Here is a 19,815-nt window from a genome sequence, read left to right on the forward strand (position 1 = left end):
ACCATCACAATAAATGGGAAAAGAACACCCTGACGTCACTCGCACCTAACGCCTGCGACTGAGACTTGCTACAAGGCATCTGCTTGCGCCCATGAAACAAATGTATCATTTGTTTGCGTTCGAAATTTTGTGTCTGCACCCTTTTATATATACTCCACTCGCTCTAGTGACAGGACGCTTCGAGCCTGCTTTCAGCAGTCATTTCGGAAGCCGCCAGCGACAGAATGGGTTGGGAATGGACGAACTTTGCGATACCTTGCTGCAAAGAAACTTGGTGAAATTGAAAATTTGTTTTTATGGAAAGGAAATATAGCAGTATCTGTCTCATATATCGTTGGACACCTGAACCGCGCTGTGAAGCAAGGGATAAAGGAGGGAGTGAAAGAATAAAGGAAGAAAGAGGTGCTGTGGTGGAGGGCTTCGGAATAATTTCGACCACCTGGGGATCTTTAACGTGCACTGACATCGCACAGCACACGGGCGCCTTAGCGTTTTGCCTCCATAAAAACGCAGCCTCCGCGGTCGGGTTCGAACCCGGGAACTCCGGATCAGTAGCCGAGCGCCCTAACCACTGAGCCACCGGGCAGGTAACTTGGTTCTGCGCTGCTCCGGAATGTCTAACAGAGAGGCCGGGAAATAAATGAGCGCCCACCGCGCACAGTAGGCACTCATCTCAGAGCAGCGGGCTTTGATGCGTTCATGCAGGCTTTCTGCAACCTGTGCGGCAGTACTCCAGCAGATGGTGGTGGTGGATCCTTTGGGATATCTTGGGGAGAATATTTTAGACGCAGGTGGTTTTGCCATAAGTTGCGGGAGCACTCTTGGCGTCTAGGGGGAGGAGCAAAGGTAGGTTTCGGGGTGGAAAGAATCCCTGCGCTATTGCCCAGCCTCGGAACACGACACCGCCTCATGGTCTTCGGTGATTTACCGTGCCTCGTCGCTCCCCGCCACGGTGGCTCAGTGGTTAGGGCGCTCGACTACTGATCGGGAGTTCCCGGGTTCGAACCCGACCGCGGCGGCTGCGTTTTTATGGAGGAAAAACGCTGAGGCGCCCGTGTGCTGTGCGATGTCAGTGCACGTTAAAGATCCCCAGGTGGTCGAAATTATTCCGGAGCCCTCCACTACGGCACCTCTTCTTCCTTTCTTCTTTCACTCCCTCCTTTATCCCTTCCCTTACGGCGCGGTTCAGGTGTCCAACGATATATGAGACAGATACTGCGCCATTTCCTTTCCCCCAAAACCAATTATTATTATGCCTCGTCGCTCCCTCGCAAATGACATATGGCCGTCCTTTTTCTCGACTCGCATCTGGCACAGAGAAAAGCAGGCGGCCATCGCAGCAACAGTCTGCGAGAGCATGCGTGCCTTCGGGTACCGACAAGTCCTCTCATCTGTTGTTGCTATCGGCCTCCATAGCACACATCCACGAGAGGGGATCGCCCACGGATCTGGCGATCATTATGCATCGTATAGGGAATGAAGATCAAAGGGCCGACTGTTTATGCTCTGCTGCGTAACGCGCTAAACTCATCGCTGTCCACGTGATGCTGCCTGTCTTCCGCGTAGGACTGAGAGTCGCAGTAAAGTCTAAGACCTGATGGGTTCGTGGCAACTTGGGCAACCACAACGATCGCAACGGGGGCACCCTCACGTACCTGGAGGTGTGAACGGCTGTTGACGGTCTACGCTTTGAATTCGTCGGGCAGGTATCGGTATAACAGCTTTCTCTGTAATAAAAGATGAAAACTGTCAACGGCGAAATAGAAAGTAGCAATTAAAACTAAAAATGCAAACAAATAACTTGACAGAAAGCTAAACAAACGAACTTCTGCCGGTCGCCCTCACACGTTTTTTTGTCCTTCGCATTCTTTTCCTCCGTGGTGCTCCACGCCGTCACCCACTTATTGCCCCCCCCCTTCACCCGGGAGTGCGAGGCGAGCCCCGCGAGGAAGAAAGAAGCCGCCCCATCGCGGCGCCATCTCCTCAGCAATCTGGAACGCTCCTCCTACACGCCAGGCGGCCGCTCCGCTAATCGCCGCCGCTCATCGCCAGATTGCGGAACGCGCCTTCGATTCCCTGTTGTCGCCACCAGTCGAGGGACTTCCTCCGTGACGTCACAAGCGGGCGTAAATCTACCCCACATCTGCGCGCACTTAGTAAGAGCCTCCCCCCCCCCCCCCCGAGGCGTCCGACACGCGTTCCCACTGCAAAGGCAGCATATATGATGCGCGCTCGGTCATGGGAGAAATGAAATTTGTTTTTTAGGAGAGGAAATGACACAGTAACTGTCTCACATATCTCCGTGGACACCCGAACCGCGCCGTAATATAATTAATAATTGGTTTTTGGGGAAGGAAATGGCGCAGTATCTGTCTCATATATCGTTGGACACCTGAACCGCGCCGTAAGGGAAGGGATAAGGGAGGGAGTGAAAGAAGAAAGGAAGGAGGTGCCGTAGTGGAGGGCTCCGGAATAATTTCGACCACATGGGAATCTTTAACATGCTCTGACATCGCACAGCACACGGGGGGCGCCTTTTGTGTTTCGCGTCCACCGAAATGCGGCCGCCGCGATCGGGTTCGAACCCGGGTACTCCGGATAAGTAGAGAGCCGCTGGCGATTTCAGCTGGTCGTCACCGGTTACTCTACTACAGTCACGCACTAGAGATCTCAGCTTCTGCCACCGCGCATTATGGTGGTGGTGGAAAGCATTTATTGCTAAGCAATACGAATGGGGGGGGGGGGGGGGGGGGCAGGGCAGACTCTCTCACATAACACGAGGCACCCCTTAGGGGGCTGCCTTACAGGGCAAAGGACAGCGCTTGGAGGGCTATCCGCTTCAGGGCGCCGGTAATTATCCGGCGCTGGTCAGCAGCAGCGGAGTTGGCGAGTATAACCGCCGTGGTTGGGGATGGAGGGGGGTGTGGAAAGGAGGACACGTGAAGAGGAGGTGAAGAAAGTTCCCGGTTTCCCGTAGAGCTTGCAGGAGCTGAGGAATTGATCGGGATAGCGGGCATGAAGGAAAATAGGGTAGAGAGCAGTTCGGGTCTGGAGTCGGCGCCAGTGGGAGGCCTCGGTTAAGGTTAGGGAGGGAGCCGGCGGTGCATAAATTCGCCGGGTATCTCGGTAGTAGGTAAGAACATCTCTGACGTGCGCTCCGCTGAAAACCTTAAAACAAAGTGGGCAAGACGCTAATCTGTCTATGTCGAAATAAAGCTTCACTCTAGCTTCGTCTCACTGCGGCAATCCATGTTGAGCGTGTCATCAGGGAAGTTAAAAACTTCAGGATACTCCGTGCTGTCTTTCCTAATGTTTGGCAGAGAAGCTGAACAAGATATGGAAAATTTGTTGTTATCTCAATAATTTCATGCATGAGCCCATTCTAAACCGATGAGCGATGGTGGAGTTTTTAATGTTTTGTATGTTTGCATGGTCTACTGTAACGCAGGAGTGCTCAAACTTTTTAGCGTTCTCAGTTGAAGAAAGACCAACTTTATTTGGCTAAAATGCAGTCGGCTTCTAACATGTTTCATTAATGTTTTGGCCAGCTTCGGTCACGGAGCCTGTCTTGAAAAGATTTGCTTTATGGGGGTTTAACGTCCCAAAGCGACTGAGGCTATGAGGGACCCCGTAGAGAAGGGCTCAGGAGATTTCGACCACCTGGGGTTTTTTAACGTGAACTGACATTGCACAGTACATGGGCCTCTAGAATTTTGCCTCCATCGAAATTCGACCGGTGTGGCTGAGACTTCAAAAGGTTCTGGCCGACATATTTAAAAGGGGTACGCAAACTGCACAGCACCTGAACAAATACTTAAATTCAGTTATGACTGGCTGTATACTAAGATAGCAGTAAGCAGCTACAGCATTAGTCCCAAAATACTTAGCTAAGGCGGATAAAGACATGCATGAACATAGGTGCTTGGGGAATCTAGGAAGTGCTCCAAGAAACCAGAGAGTTCCACAAAACGCAGTTTGAGAATCCCTGCTGCAGTGCAAGGCATTGAACTTGCGTTAAAGTACGCTACTTCATGCACAGCAGACTAGAGCAGCATTTCTTGCTCTGCTGAAGTCTGAAGTCACTGTACAGGCTACATAGGGCTGCAATGTCTTATTTTTGTGTCAGTGTTGTGCAAATGATTTGAGCATAGAATGTGGCAGTACTATATCCGAGTCCTGACTTGAAACCGAATGACCAGTCTCATTGCTGAACTACACAGACAAGATGGAAAGTTGATGTTTGTAGTCATTGTCTTTTCTACCACAGATTGTCTTTCCTAACTTTTTGGAATGAAATCTGTAAAATGAATTTCCCTTTGTCATTGTTATATGTGTTAGTGACGTGCTCTTATGTTTAAAAAAAATTGTGATATGTATATGTATTGTACATTTGTATATGTGTGCACTGTACATGTAAAAAATTTGTATATGTATGCGAGTATTTCATGCCAATGAAATTTGAGAGCTTTATTATCAACTCTTATGTAATGTCCTGCATGGAACCCTTGAGAACGAACTTATATGAATCAATGCTATCGCACTCAATATCAGCTGCAATACTTTAGATGCGGCAGGTTTGAGCTTGGTCGTCAAAGCAGTGCGAGCCCAGTGCTGCTTGGAACTTGTGCATTAACCCCTAAGGGCAGAGTTCAAAGTATGCTGAATGTGCACTTTGGGCGCTCTCTATGACTAAACATTGATTTACTGTAAAGCATAAGCCTTCGTTGGTTCACTCCACCTATGTTACAAGTCGTATTGAGTGAAAGAGTACGTACACTATGGAGAACACACTTGTCACTTTGCAAAGATTTTGCTTGCAACTTTCAATGTGGTTTCCTTACAGAGACCAATGTGAGGTCACTATCATCATCAAGTATAGTTAATGTTGAAGTATGTAGCTGCCCAGGTTCCTGGGACTAAAAGTGCATTATGAATGTGTTCAATGACAGGGCAGCAAGACGTGTGGTGCTTGACATTTACTTTTTGCACACCGATTAGTTGCTAGTTGCACACACATATAAATCGGTGGGGGCAACACATGCACATGGTCATAATGATATTACACAGAAAAACACTTTCTTCCTTTCTTCATGGAGACTAATTCCATACAAGATATTTAAAAACCAAATATATGTAAGTATGAACACATGCCAAAGCATGTTATGAATCCAAGCATCTTTGTCCTGCAGAGCAATGTAACTGAAATAAGTCATTGAAATTCGCACACAAGCACAGTGCTCTTGGTAGTTCTTGCAACATTCCAGAAGACATGGCAGCATTTTGGAAATCCATAGCGAGCTGTCAAAAGTGATCCTCTGAAAAGTGCAGTTTGTGCCATTATCAACCACAAAATCACACCAGGAGAGTCCATCAAAGCCATTTGCCCCTGGACCTGGTAAAAGTACTTGTGCGTTGGTTTAAGAACTCCATTCTTCAGGTAGAATGCCGTATTCACAGCATTTTCTCGTTCATCACCCCGCTCCTTGGCAGCTGAGAGGGTCTTAACTTCAAGGAGACCAAAATCTCCTCCCTCCTCTACAACACGGTCAGGCGTTGCACCAAGAACAGGGACACCAGGGTTGACACACAACCCACGACAGTAACTCCTAACTGGCACTGTTCTCTTCCCTATGTAACGCTGCACGGCTGAATCTTCATTCCATAAACCATCAGCCATGTATTTGGTCTGCATCTGGCTAGACCCGAACAGCCTCTTGAAAAACTTCTCGTCAGCTGGCTTCTGCCCTGACACCACATATCCGAAGTGTGAAGCAGTCAGGCGCTTGGATCTCTCGAAGTTCCATGTTGTAGAGCCGCTTTGCATCCTAGTCGCTGCTCAAGGGCCCATGAGTCTTCTAAAGTAAGCTCACAGGAGCCGAACTTGTACCCTGCTGGCACATGCTCAACCTACAGGGATTGCACCGGTAACCTGATTGGCATCTGGCTAAGAGCCTCCTCGTGAAGTGTTCTTTTCACTGGTACGAGCAGAAAGTGGTTGTCCTCCAGCGTCTTGCATAGCATGGCGTTTGGAATATTTTTCTGTGTCTGATGCATTCTCTTAATATGGTCTTCTGTCACACTCAGATTTCTTCAGTCAGATGCCTGCCAGCTTTCATTGGCATATGTTTCACAAAACGTAGTTGTGAGAACTCGCGTGTGTGCACGTTGGCCTTCTTACACCCAGTACCCCATGCTCTGGGTTTGTCTGTACACGACTGCGTGTCTCGCACGTAGGCTGCCCCAGAGCGCTTCAGGTCTAGTACAAACCATAGTAATGCAACTACATGTTTACAAACACCTGCAGCTCCAGCCCGGCAGTTGCGGGTTCCTTCAACCACAGTTTCATTTCACGAGAGTACAGCAGCAGTGTTATATGATTTTGCCAAAGAGAACGATGCCTCCACGGTTGCTTTAACAAAAGTGGACCTGTCAGCCTTGCAAATAAGAACATTGCGAACCTTCGCTGATTTAAACATCCTGTATCCGCTTACAGTATGTTTCTGAGCACCATGTGCATTCTGATGTGCCAAGATTTCTTGCTCTGAGAACCCATCCGGCACGTCTTTTAACTGCTTTGTCCATGGTCTTTTCGGTAACCTTTCTTGAAGAGGAATTGCATTATGAATGGTTCGTAGTGGTACCTGCACCATGGGTATAAGCAAGTGTCAAAATCTTTTCCTTGGCACTCCACATATAAACAGAGCATGCAAGCATACACAGCTGACCATGGGATCACCAATGCGATCTTGAAATAAAAGAGTATTCACACATTGTGTTTTGTTCAATTGTGGCAAGCATGCTTGAAAAGCAACGCTGAACACGCCTCGTTTACTACGCGCGGCCGTGAAGAATGTTGCACATGGACGGGCTCGGTAAACCACTAGCTAACTTAAAACTCTGAGGCCGCCCTAGTGCAAAGTACTGGCGCGTCCATGTTTTTCAGGTTAGTCAAAACATCAGGCCCAGTTTTTTTTTTCGACCGCGTTCGCGTTACTTGTAGCCACCGAGGCACGTTCACATTTTGGCTGCGTCTATCTGCACTCCATAGTAGTAAGAAATGGAGACCGCGACCGAGATTGTATGAGCTGTGAAACTCGTTGAATGTGGCACAAACAGCAACTGCTATCTGTGTCGAGATGCTATGCTCAGCTACACAGAATGTAAAAGTGCTGATACAAGAGCTTGGTTGTGCTTCGTACTTGCTGCGCGCTATTGAAACAACACTACAGACAAGAAAATGCGCTGGCACAAACTAAGCGCCAACTCAACTACTTACTTCTTGTAAGATGTAGTACGTTATTAACGTATGCTCTGTCCAATTCTTTCGACCATAAACTTGTTTCAGAGTCGTCCGTAGAATAAATATAGATTAAATAGCACGCTGTAACCAAAAGACTCAATGGGCAGTGCTCGATAACGACGTATTTTGCTAAAATACAGCGCATACGTTCTCGCAAGAGGGTTTCGCACTGTTGCAACTAACATGAATGTACTGTACGCTACGTACTACGCCTGCCGCCGGTACAGCCGCACAAACTTGGAAGGTTCGCGACGCGCGACCAGTAAATAAATGCACTGTTAGCGCGTGCTCGCCGGCAAAACACGCCTGCTAGCCGTAGGATCGCGCTCGTGCCTTCTGCAGCATAGATATATGAAACGCTGACAACGGTGTTGCTATGCAACGTAAGCTGCGAGCGCGCGACACTGGCACATGTGTGCGCTTCTCGTGCGCTCACGTGCGAAAATACTCGCTTCGCGCTCGTAGCGTCGGTTGCATAACCACAGAAAAGTTGTACGGCAATGTAAAGATCACTTGTGCGGCGCAAATATGCAACAAAAGTATTACTAGCGCTCCAAAAAACGTTTTTTTTTTTTTGCCTGCTGTTGCACGGCGTCCATAGCGTACCACTGCTCCGGCGGATCCTGTCCGGCAACCTTGCTCACAATTCCCAGCCTGCTTTGGAGGTCGCCGCAGTTGAGGCCCGCGGCGTCGCACGCGTCACATGTGTTTTCGGGGACACGGAGCCGCTTGCACCACTGTTGCTGCACTGTATGAAATAGCAGCGGACTTGGGATATCTCTTCGCCCGTTCCAACGGGTCGACTCTGCCACGAGTGACTCCGCTGTGCTGTGCAACTTTGGTAGGTTCCCATCTTGGAGAAATGTACCTCATGTTGGATTGGCCACCGCCTGATGAAGGGGCGGAAGGTTATGGGATTCAAGGAGCGTGCTGAGCGAGAAAGGACGCTCTGGGACCTCGCGACGAGGCTCATCCAGTCGTATGAACTCTGCTATTTCTTCGATATATAAGTAAGTTTCATAAATATGCAATTAAACCCTCTCGTTTTCGTTTTCCCAAACTTGAAGCTTCAGTCTTCCCTCAGTCCGAAGACTCAGACACGCTACCAAATGCAGCCCGGGTTCGAGATGGAGCCACGACACACGCAAGGTGTTGAAGAAGCCGGCACATCAACGCAGAACACTGACCCTCACTCAGCGAAGAACGCATCGGAGGCGCTCTTCAGACGCGGCCCAGGCTACGCATAAACATGCACCTGCAAAGGGTTCCTGCGATGGGTGAGGTTTCAATTAAGGTCGCCCGTGCGAGTGGCCAGCTGGCCCTAATGCATGCACATAGCAGCAGCCAGTCTTGACGCCTGTCCGGGGCTTCTCTGCCTCTTATTGACACCTGCGACACGTATAACCCACGCTCTTGCTCAAACCAGCAAGGAGTGCGGGAAGCATAGCGCTGCGTGTCTTCTTCGCTCTCGAGATGCGACTCAATTTTAAACTAGAGTTCCCACCCTCCCGTGGCGCCGTTACATTTGGCACGCGCTGCTCATCTTCCGCTGACGCCCTTGTACGAGTTGGCACTCGCTTGTTTCCTTCAACATGTGGAAATATGGGGAAACAGCCTACCGCACCCCTCCCCCCCCCCCCCCCCCCCCGCACTCCCACTCCGCGGAGGCAGCGCTCCCGCTCGCTAACTGCGGAGGGGTTCGTGCTCGAGAGACAAATGGAAGGGACCACAATAGCGTTAACACTCGTATGCTATTTATTACACTTGCAATTAATACGCAGAGCGAGCCAGCTAGCTACAAAACATCAACGAGGCATTCTTTGGAAGTAGAAGGCAACGTAAGAAGGACTTCCGACTTACCGACTGGAGCAGGGGCGCGACTTCGGAAGTATCGGCGGCGAACGTTTGTATGCCCCGACAATGGCGGCCGGGTTTTCCCGTGCGCGCCGCGTTCTTTGGGCAAGGCCATTCCCTAGCATTTGCCGAGGAAGGTGCCGAGAGCGCGCGTTTGCTGCGCGCGCTTAGCTGCCTGGAACCAGAAGTCCAGCGGCAAGGCACAACGGATCCCCGTGCGCCTGCCGCGGAAGGTGACGAGAGCGTGCGGCTGCAACCGCTCACGACGCTGACTGGATCCCGAAGAGACCCTGTCCGGTCCCGCAGAACTCTGCGTAACCTATGAGGTGGCGCTCCCGTCGCCGTTCCACTTCCCCCCATGAGGGAGACTTCCCTCCTCTCCCAGCCGGAGCTTTCCTGACGCACACCGATGGAGATGGTCGGCAGCGTCGAAATGGAGGGGGGAAACAGGTTTCCACAAACTTTACCCCCTCGCTCCAGTTTTTATCTTCGACGACGGCCGAAAGTGCCCGGTATCCCCATAAAGGCGCCGCCAGTGGTCATTAATGAAATAGGGCGCGCGCACAGCGCCTCAGGTACAAAGGCTGTTGACCAGTGTTATGCAGTACGTGTACAAGCCATCAAACCGCATATTCAACCCTCACCGGACCTTGATGCAGGGGACTCGCCATAATTTCGCCGTGGCTTCAGGTTACAGTGGAAGCAGTCAGGTCAGTCCTGGAGGCCCAGCATGGTCGATGACCCTCTGCAAACCACGTGCTCCCACTGTGCTTCGGGCGACACCACTCAAGAATGTGTTGGTTTCTATACGGTATTGGCGGCATTCTCTCGAGCGAGAAAAGAAAGAAAGAAAGAAAGGAACGTCGCTTAGCAACTCGAAAGCGCTCAGCTGAGCGAAGCAGCCGAGTCTCTGTTCGTGAAGCCGCAGGGAACAAAACTAAAACGGCGCTCCCCGCCTTCTACAATGGCGCACCAAAACAGGGTGTTTCACGTCTTCCGAGTGCAGTGTGCGCCTGCGCATGCGATGCAAGAGACGGGCTTTTTTATCGTGGGAGGCCTCTTGTGCCACAAGGGAGGTGCGGCACGTAGAAACAAAGTGAAGCAGTATGCCGTGAGCTGCTTTGCAAAACAGGACTCTCGCCCAACGCAATTTGTTAGGCGACTCCGCTGTGAGTGAGAGGGATTCCCTGTAACATCCCGCGAATCAAAGCTCGATCGTTTTTTATCCGAATGAGAGATAAACCAGGCAGTCCGACGGAAACCCGCGCTAGAGGCGCTCTGTGCTCATACTCACTAGTCGGGACCGCGACGACGCGCTCACGTTTTTCAGAGAGAGAGAGAGAGAGCTGTTTCATTTCGCTGCACTGGCCGCAGATTCAGCCGCAGTTGAAGCTGGACCGCGCCCAAGACGGACACTTGCATTGTCCGGCATTTCCAGACGTCAGCGCCAATTCCACCGTTGCAATATCTAAAAACAAACAACTGCATCGCCTAGCAGGGTTCGAACGAACCACCTTCGGCGAAAACAGAGCGACCGGCAGGAATTATTCATGTTTAAACGTCACTTCTCCTCCAGTCACCAGGTGTGCTGAAGTAGTTGAAAGCGACACAAGTGCAGCGGCACACGAGTCATCAATTCTGCACACACGCATCTTCAGTGCAAGCGATCGCTCTGCTGTGGACTTGAACCATTTATTTCGAGCAGCGACCACCACAAGGTCAGACCCCGCGCACGCTTGGAAAAGAGGACCCCGTTGGCGCATTGTAAAGGTCGCCTTGGATCGTCCTAATTCTCACTGATGGCGGCCGGCGATGGCCTTCTGCTGCGCGGTGATGCAACGGTTGATGAAGCTAAAAGAGCGTCTAACTCTGGGCCTGAAGGCTCGCTCTAACGGCGCCTGCAGGGCTAGCTGACACCGCAGCTCTGTGGGTCACCAGCTCACTTCTGCAACCAGGAGGTAGAAGCGGAGCGGTGCACATCTTGCGTAGATATACGATCTGTTCCACCATCTGTCGGGGCTGCAGACTCCTGAACAATTAACGTACGCGCACTTGGTAGCTCAGCATATATACAAAAAGTGCCTCAAAATGGCTCAGCGCCATTATTCGCAGAGTTTCCACGCGAGACGAGGCAATGCAGCTGCCTCTGTCGTAGCTTCCGCTTCCTGTTTCTCAACTCGATACAAAACAAGAATGCCCCGCTCACGCGCAAGTCCTGGACCTCCGCCTGCATATGCGGCGCGACAAGAGTTTTAGTTTCACGTACGTAGAGGCTTCACGTACGTAGAGCTCTTACGGGTGACCAGTGCGCATGCGCCGAACGCAAAGGGTGTGCGCGAGTCTCACGTACGTACGCGAGATTCGGATTTTTACGTTGCGCTGTTTGCGTTGCTTGCGTACGTAGCGTTGACAAACATGGCGGCGCCCTGCCCGCCGCTTCACAGCGATAACAGATTCGTCGCTAATCCCTCGGCGCGATATCGTGTTCTAAACTGTTTTATTCGCCTCCGATTTGCATATTCTTACCCTAGCGTAAGGTTTCAAGCGACAAATAGCTTTTGTTTTTCAGACAGAAGGGCGATTTTTCAGCTGTTAGGCCTGGCGAAGTAGCGTTCGTCGTCGTCATAGCAGCGGTCTCGCGAGATCTCGAACTGAGAGAGCCCCAAACCAGCCAAACATAGTCAAACCGCCTAACACGAGGACAGACCGAATTCTTGGATGATTTAGGCTACAACCAGTGTCCTTGATTCTTAGTAGATGGCGCTAGGAGTAACGCGCGGCGTGCTCGCGTACGTGTTTCAACCGACCTGCGTGCAGGCAACGTAGACTTCTCACGCTTGCGTACGTGAACCCTCTACGTACGTGAAACTAAAGCTCTCTAAGTCTGTGCATTCCCAAGCGTGCACCCGATTTGGATTTCGCAAACTTATCGCCAGTACTCGGATAAACGGGACGAGTCTCACAGACGCGTGTCCAGGAAGCTGCTGGCATGTATGCTATATACGGGCGCTCGGCTCGGACGTGGCGCGCCTGCTGCTGGATGAGATAGTACTCGTCTGGCTTCGCTTATCACTTGTCCGACACATGGCCTTTGTTTTTTAGTACGATTCTTTTAGTAGGCTTGTTCCTGACAGTGTTTTCTTTTTATTTCTAACCGCCTAAGTTTACAAATCTTGGAAAGCGTTACATGAATCAACCCTACGCGAGTTTCATTCCCTCCTTCCGATACACGAGGCAAAGGCTTCCCTGAATCGGTTTGGTTTATGGGGGTTTTACGTCCCAAAGCAACTCAGGCTATGAGGGACGCCGTAGCGAAAGGCTCCGGAAATTTCAACCACCTGGGGTTCTTTAACGTGCACTGACATCGCACAGTACACGGGTCTCTAGACTAAATTCGCCTGCATCGAAATTCGACCGCCGCGGCCGGGATCGAACCCGCGTCTTTCGGGTCAGCAGCCGAGCACCATATATCCACTGAGCCACCGCGGCGGCTTTACCTGAACCGGGAAGTTCAACTCGCGTACAGCTGACGTGCATTCGGTACAGGGTGTTACATCGAGTGGTTCTAAGACTCTTAAAACTGGCGAGTTAGAATTAAAAAGAAAATATTGTCAGGGTCCATGTGAATGCGCCTCGCGTACAAGCATCGTCTCTGAATCGACACTCCTCACTTTCTCTGCTGCGCAGGCCCGGGAGCCGTTCGCGCGCTCCACATGGATGTGGCTGAAGGCTGCATGCACACGATCAGAAGGGCAAACCCCTTCAGAACTCGTGTCTGGCAGCAGAGAAACTGCACTATGCTGAGGCTCGTTGTAATTGCACAGATGCGGGTCCGCCCTTTCGCACAGATTACTATTTGCCGTCCTGTTTTCTTCCGAATCCATGCCTCGCGCTTGCGTTCGGCTACGCGTCGCACTTCTGGCACTCGGAAGTGGCCACCGATACTTTATTCCTCCGCTGCTTATTCCGGACAGAGGCTTGGGAGCGACTAAATGCCCCTTGCCTTTGCTCCGAGGCAGTGGTCCCAATCAGGTTCTGCAAATAACCCTCGCCGCGTGGGTGGGTGGGTGGGTAGTCAGTCCTGGCAGCAGCACTCCACCCAGGGCACTAATACAGGTCGTCAGCCACTCTCGCCTACCTTCAGCGAAACAGCTGAACATGGCGCCGCAATTATTCAACCCCATCTCCGCATTCTCCAATAACGCCTACTCCTGATGTAATCGAATCGAACACAAATACGCCACGTGTATGATTGCAATTGCTGCGTTCTTCCCGCGACGTATCGCCGGCCCGCACGCGCGCGCAGAAATAACCTCTCTCTTCCTTCCCACTTCCGTATTTCCCATTCTTGTCATTGGCGGAGCCTCACCACCGACGCCAACAACTTCCTCACTGAGAGGAAAATAGAGGGCGCTCAGCCAGGAGGAGGCTTCCGTCGACGGAACGGGCAACTTCCTGTTTATTTCCCCTCCGCCTCCTTCTGCTTTTCCTCCAAGACTGGCCGCTCGGATCGAGCTTGCGCCGGGAACATGCCCGTCGCGCGAAACAGCCCCGCTCGACTCCGCCGGGTGATCGTGGCTCGGATATGCCCGACTTGGTGAAGATAGCTTGCACGTCAGCGCGCATTCGTACTGCTCACTTCACACCGGCAAGACGGAAAGAGCGGTTTCTGTGCGAGCAGTAACTACAAAGGCGCTGGAAAGACACTATGGAGACGAAGCCGTTCTGAAGGCATTCGAAACGTGACATGCGCACAGTGTTCGTGCTAGAAACCGGAAGACATTTCTGCAAGTGTTAGCGGGCTTTTACAAAACTTTGAGTCGAAACCGCGTTCGCCGTAAAAACTCGGAAGCTATTCTGAATAGCATGCAGCGCCAGTTCAGAGAGAGGAGATGCTAGATTGTCGAACCTCTCGCGATACAAAACAAGACAACGACATACGAATAATAATAATTGTTTTTTTGGGGAAAGGAAATGGCGCAGTATCTGTCTCATATATCGTTGGACACCTGAACCGCGCCGTAAGGGAAGGGATAAGAGAGGGAGTGAATGAAGAAAGGAAGAATTAGGTGCCGTAGTGGAGGGCTCCGGAATAATTTCGACCACCTGGGGATCTTTAACGTGCACTGACATCGCACAGCACACGGGCGCCTTAGCGTTTTTCCTCCATAAAAAAAAAAGCCAAAGAAATCACTGAGTGTGCAACTACTACACTTATGCTAGTGTCACCACAGATCTCCACTAGGTGGCTGTATGCCGCGTTCCCGCTTTCCGAGGCGAGCGCGAGTGGAGCCACCGCAAGTTGGACCGCATGTCCCGGAAGTCGGGTGTCTGCTGGGTATTTGAATGCAAAAAAAAAAAAAAAATCGTGTTTTTCTTACTTTCGTTCCCAGTTCCTTGCGTTGTTCGCGTGTAATGTCTGCTGCTATATCAAAGGAATCAGCAAGCTGAACGCAAGAAATACGAGCATTGTTTGGATAACCATGTAGTTTCAGGGAAACCGACAAGAACAGACATGCAGGTCTGACCCTAGCGCGGTATAGGGGTACGTATACATGATACACTACGTTCTAGTCTGGTTCTTGTCTTCCGAGCGTAATTAGGAGCACTAGCGGAATGACGATGAGGCTACGGTCGTCTTAAAACCAAATTTTCGCGCAGCAATGAAAATGCGAACGATGGCAGAAATCGTGACACTCGTCCCACGAAGAGCCGCTCGTTATCCGCCGGCTGCTGTTTCAGTTTCGAGTAGCAGGCGGCCGATCTCGTCTCATCGTTGGCTTATCACCCTACAGGACGTCATTTACCTTCCAGGCGTGCTTTTAACCCAATTCCATAGCGCAGCCACTTTTGACAGCGGCACCTTCAAGAAGCACGAAAAACAATTTTCGGGCTAGTCATTACTGAACATACATGGAGATGCACAGCGTGAGAGAAAGGACCGACGAGAGAGACCAACTGCAGCGCGGGAGAAATTGTGGACGAGAAAGAGGAATGGCTTCATCATGAACTAATCGCACGCACAACCTGTACGCATTTCTTATTGCGTAAATAGTTTGTGTATATTACCCCTCCCCCTATCCTATCTTCCTGTCCCCTCACCTCTTTCATTTCATTTATGCATTCTGCTTGCTATCCTTTATTTCCGCTGCCCCAGCTCAGGTGCTTCAGTGTCGATGGGAGATGCCGGGGCTAGCAAAAAACCTTATCTTTCCTTTTCCTTATTATTTTAATAAGCCACTACTACTACTACTACTACTACTACTACTACTACTACTACTACTACTACTACTACTACTACTACTACTACTACTAAAGAGGAATGGAGGACAAGCGCTCTTGGAAGTCAGCTGCACCAAGCATCACGAATAGAAAGCCCATTCAGGAATAATTTGCTACAGTACGAAACAGTACATTTGATACACTCCGTCGAAGAAGCAGTCTATAGCATACCTTTTGGAGGCGCTGATGTGAACCAGAACACCGTCGGCATCTCAAGTTCGATCGAAGCATAATTCTGTGAAGCGGTCATTGCAAAGTCGGCTGCCTGGTTTCCACCTTCCCAGACTGATGGTATAAGTTAGAGCGCGACAAGGGGCATCGCAACAAAGAGCAGGGTTGGTGACGCACAGCTGAGAAGACGATCGGCTCCGTACCTACAAGTGACGAAGGATTAATTTCGGCCACGTGGGGCACCAGGTGGCCGAAGCTAATGCCAACTACCGTGCACTAGCACACGGGCGACAACGCGTTTCGCCTCCATCGTACCGTCACGTAGAAGTGACGCCGTGCAGGAAGAGAGCGAAAAGGGTTTCCAAGCGAAGCTCTTTATTAGGGCGCCCACAATGGACTGAATCACTCGGCGTAGCTGATAGCGAACTTTCGAGATACAGGCGTGCAAAGTTACCACGACATTTTGGAACAACGTGGAATCGGCTCCGCCCGGATGCGATCAATCGAGATAAATCTGGCCGCGTCTTGCAAACAAAGCGACAAAGCCGCGTGCCGGCAACTTTGAAGAATGAACAAACACTGCAAAGTTTCGCCGTAGTATAATGGCGCGCATTTAGCCTGTTTCTAACCCTGCATCTTCTACGGCGCTTGCTCCATGCATGCGCTCCGTGCGTAAACTCCACAGAGCGTTGAAGTGTTCAATGAATGAATGAAAAATACAAAACGGCCGACGCATGCACAAACTGGGAGCGTCTATGGTAGTCATTTTCTTGCTTGTTCTTCGGCACATGCTTTTTCTAGTGTTATTCACATGCCGTCAGCAGCAGACGGGTCACGTTCACTGCAAAACAGCGCACGGGCTAAACCACAATGTATTCCTCTGGGCCAGACGTAGACAAGTCTTGCCGGAGCGTTGGCCGAGGATTGTTCATTTTGTGCTGTGCAGAAGGCACACTGTGTTCGGCTAATACTTCGGTGCATTTTCTTGGAAAACTTGGGCATCGCTTGTTGCTGTTGATCCAAACAACAAATGGCTCACATCGAAGGATCGGCCGAGATGGTATCATAGAGATCGAGGCTAACCAGCCGAAGAGCTTTGGGACGAAAAATAGTGAGAACACGCAGCTGTCGCTGTGTTCCGGCTCACACACTGTTCCTCGCTGAGCTACAGCATCAGCTCGGCTCCGCTATCGCCGGCGACTGCAGCCGACGATATACGCTGGCCCAACACATGCGCTGCTGCGTCGGCCGACTGCGTCTCTTATCGGCCAGTCTCATGGCGAAGCGACGCAGAGCCATTACGTGCTGCAGGAAATGCCCGCGGCGAGTGATCTCCCGAACACGATCAGCATTTTAAAGCGACAGCGTTAACGGTGCCGTGTCGCCGGCGTCGCTTGCCGTGAGCGAAAAATCCCGATGGAGGCAAAGGATTAAAAGTTCGGTTAACTTGGGTCTAGGTGGGAATGGAACCAGAGGCTTTCAAATTTCGAGGCAGACACTTCAGTGCACGCAACTCATAAACCACGGAGGCTCGTTGGTACAAGCTGAATAAAAGTGGACCTATGCTGGATGCGTTGTGGTCTTTGATGTAGTGAAACGTCTTGTTGGAGACATGTACTGATGCTTAGACATGAGTATGCAATTATCAATTAGACTGCTGAGTAGGGAAGCTTAATCGTCCCCCGATTTTTATTGTATTGTATTCCATTGTAATGTACTGTATTGTACTGATCTGCAGTTGCAAGAACTGTCGGAAGCTGCACTGAGCAGCTTCAGTGCCTCCAGCAAAATGACTGTAGGGCAGACAACGAATTAATACGAACCATGATGGGAAATAGCGAAGGCTAATGTCACTACCTGAGGCATATCCGGGCACTACAGAAACCTTACCGAGAAACTATCCAGGGCTGTGGTGCGTGCGGGCTCAAATAAGGGCTCTGAAAAACTGGAACTGGGGTAACAAAGCTCTGCATTCGCCGTCTGTCTTTCTTCGGTCGGGTATAAGCCCGAGAAATGCTTGGGTTTAGATTCTGCAACTCGGTTTCAATTGGGGAGGTATTTCCCCTGCAGTGCAATTGACAGTGCTGACGATGGCGACCTTCAGCGCTCAAAGCTGCGCAACAGAAATCCGAGCGACTCCCTTGGGCTGGGCATTGTGCAAAGGGATCCGTAAAGCTTGATTCGTCACCCCGCAGTGCGACAACAGCTCGATCAAATCGCAGTGCAGCAGTGATCGCTCTTCCGACACGTGCTTCACAGAAACGCGACTCTTCAGAGGCTGCCTCTGATTAACGCCCCATGACTATCTTCGAGCGATAGGTGATTGCTGATTAGACCAGCTTGTACGCAGCACGGGGTTATGGCCATCATGCAGGGGGCAGCACTCGCTGTGGACAGGCAGCATTGCCGCCAGTGCCATGCATGGCTGCCGCAGCAAATGCGTTGAGAGAGTCGCGCCAGGTCCGGGCGGCCATGGGAAAGCTTCGTTGCAGCGAGGTGGCGGCGGTTTGGACCAGCGGGCTGACATGCCCAATTACCCTTTACTTGACATTGTTCCGACATTGGAACGTATAAAATCCAACCCTTTATTTGCCTTCAGGATACAGCTTTTTTCGATATTTTTGTTTTCGCAGTGATCGGCAAATCATCGCAACTGTAATATTTATGACCTTTTGTAGCGATAGCTACATTGCGGTAGCATTTCAAGCCGCCTACAGCGTGGCGGCAGCACGTGACAGTGGCGGCGGCACGTGACCAGCCACGTGGTGCGGAGAAGCTGCTGCTGCCGGCGGCACCGAGCTGCACCGGCGTAACCGAGCTGCTACAGCTGTGCGTATGCGCCGTGTCAAATGGGACGAAGATGAAGATGAAGGAACGCCCAGTGAAACGGAGGGGCGGAAGAATGACTTTGCAATTCAACTGAGCAAGTTCCACTCGGCCGGCTGTAGCTATCGCGTCACCCCAGGTTTAACCAGAACTAAACCACCGCCAATTTGTCTTTAAAGGCTGAATTGTCACTGTAAAATTGACATATTTTAGCCGTTGTCAGAGCCGAGTGTTTGTTGAAATCAACAAAACATAACAAAAGTACCGACAATACGGTTGCTGATTGCGTGAAAGAAAAATGTGTGCCTTTTACTGAGTTTTCGTCAGCTTCCCATATTTCAATGTGCAATTTGCTTATTTCTCTTTCTTGCTTAAAACTGTGCCCTGAATTTATTTTGCGGTTTTTTTTTTTTTTGTGCCCATGCGCCCCCGTCCCCTTTCGTTTACTTTCCCGAGATGCACCCTGCAGCAGCCTCGCCTCGAGGAGGGGCGCGCTCCGAGGCTATCCCTGGTTATTTACTGTAACTAACAAGGGAGGGCGCCGGTGTCTCAGCGACACTAAAAGGCCCCTGTATGTTCCAGTACAGAGACCTTGAGCGCCACGGACGATGTGACTGCTGCGCGCGGGGAAGACGACACACAAAAAAAAATGAAAACTGGTTGTTGGGGAAAGGAAATGGGGCAGTCTCATATCTCTGCGGACACCTGAACCGCGCCGTATGGGAAGGGATAAAGGAGGGAGTGAAAGAAGAAAGAGGTGCAGTAGTGGAGGCCTCCGGAATAATTCCGACCACCTGGAGACATTTAACGTTCACTGACATCGCACAACACACAGGCGCCTTTGCGTTTCGCCTCCATCGAAACGCAGCCGCCGCGGTCGGGTTCGAACCCGGGAACTCCGGATCAGTAGGCCAGCGCCCTAACCACTGAGCCGTCGCGGCGGGTGAAGAACGTCATGCGACGAAATCTGACGTTGCCTGGTCACAGCCCGTCGAGACGACAGCCACACACTGTTACCGTCGCTTTGCTTCGGACAGCTCATTTGAGGACGTTAAAAACTTTGTCCTTGGCGAGTTCAAGAATGTGCTATTGCAGATTGCTACGCAGGAATTAATCTGAGACAGGAAATTGCCGCAAATAAAAAGAAAGAATTCGACGTGCGCCTGAGCAGTTTCGCTGCTTTTGTGGCGGCGCGGGCATCACCCAACCGGCCTGCCCCGTCCGTAGCTCCTGCACGAAGCCCGCTTCCGGCGTTGGCGTGCATCTCAAAGCTGAGTTCGTTTCCGACCAACGTACTAGGAAACATATTACGCAGTGATGTCGACAATGTTCCAGCTTGTTGTATGCCGCAGCCACGCATCCAAATTACTGGAATCGTGAGT

General features: G+C 51.0%; 1 non-coding gene across 1 annotated transcript; it reads left to right on the plus strand.

Moving 5' to 3' along the window:
- Window positions 1-946: 946 nt before the first annotated feature.
- Window positions 947-1,018, plus strand: TRNAS-ACU (transfer RNA serine (anticodon ACU)). Its single transcript has one exon. It is a non-coding gene; the product is annotated as a tRNA-Ser (tRNA).
- Window positions 1,019-19,815: the final 18,797 nt, after the last annotated feature.

The sequence above is a fragment of the Amblyomma americanum genome, chromosome 7, assembly GCF_052857255.1.
Source record: "Amblyomma americanum isolate KBUSLIRL-KWMA chromosome 7, ASM5285725v1, whole genome shotgun sequence".
Classification (NCBI taxonomy): domain Eukaryota; kingdom Metazoa; phylum Arthropoda; class Arachnida; order Ixodida; family Ixodidae; genus Amblyomma; species Amblyomma americanum.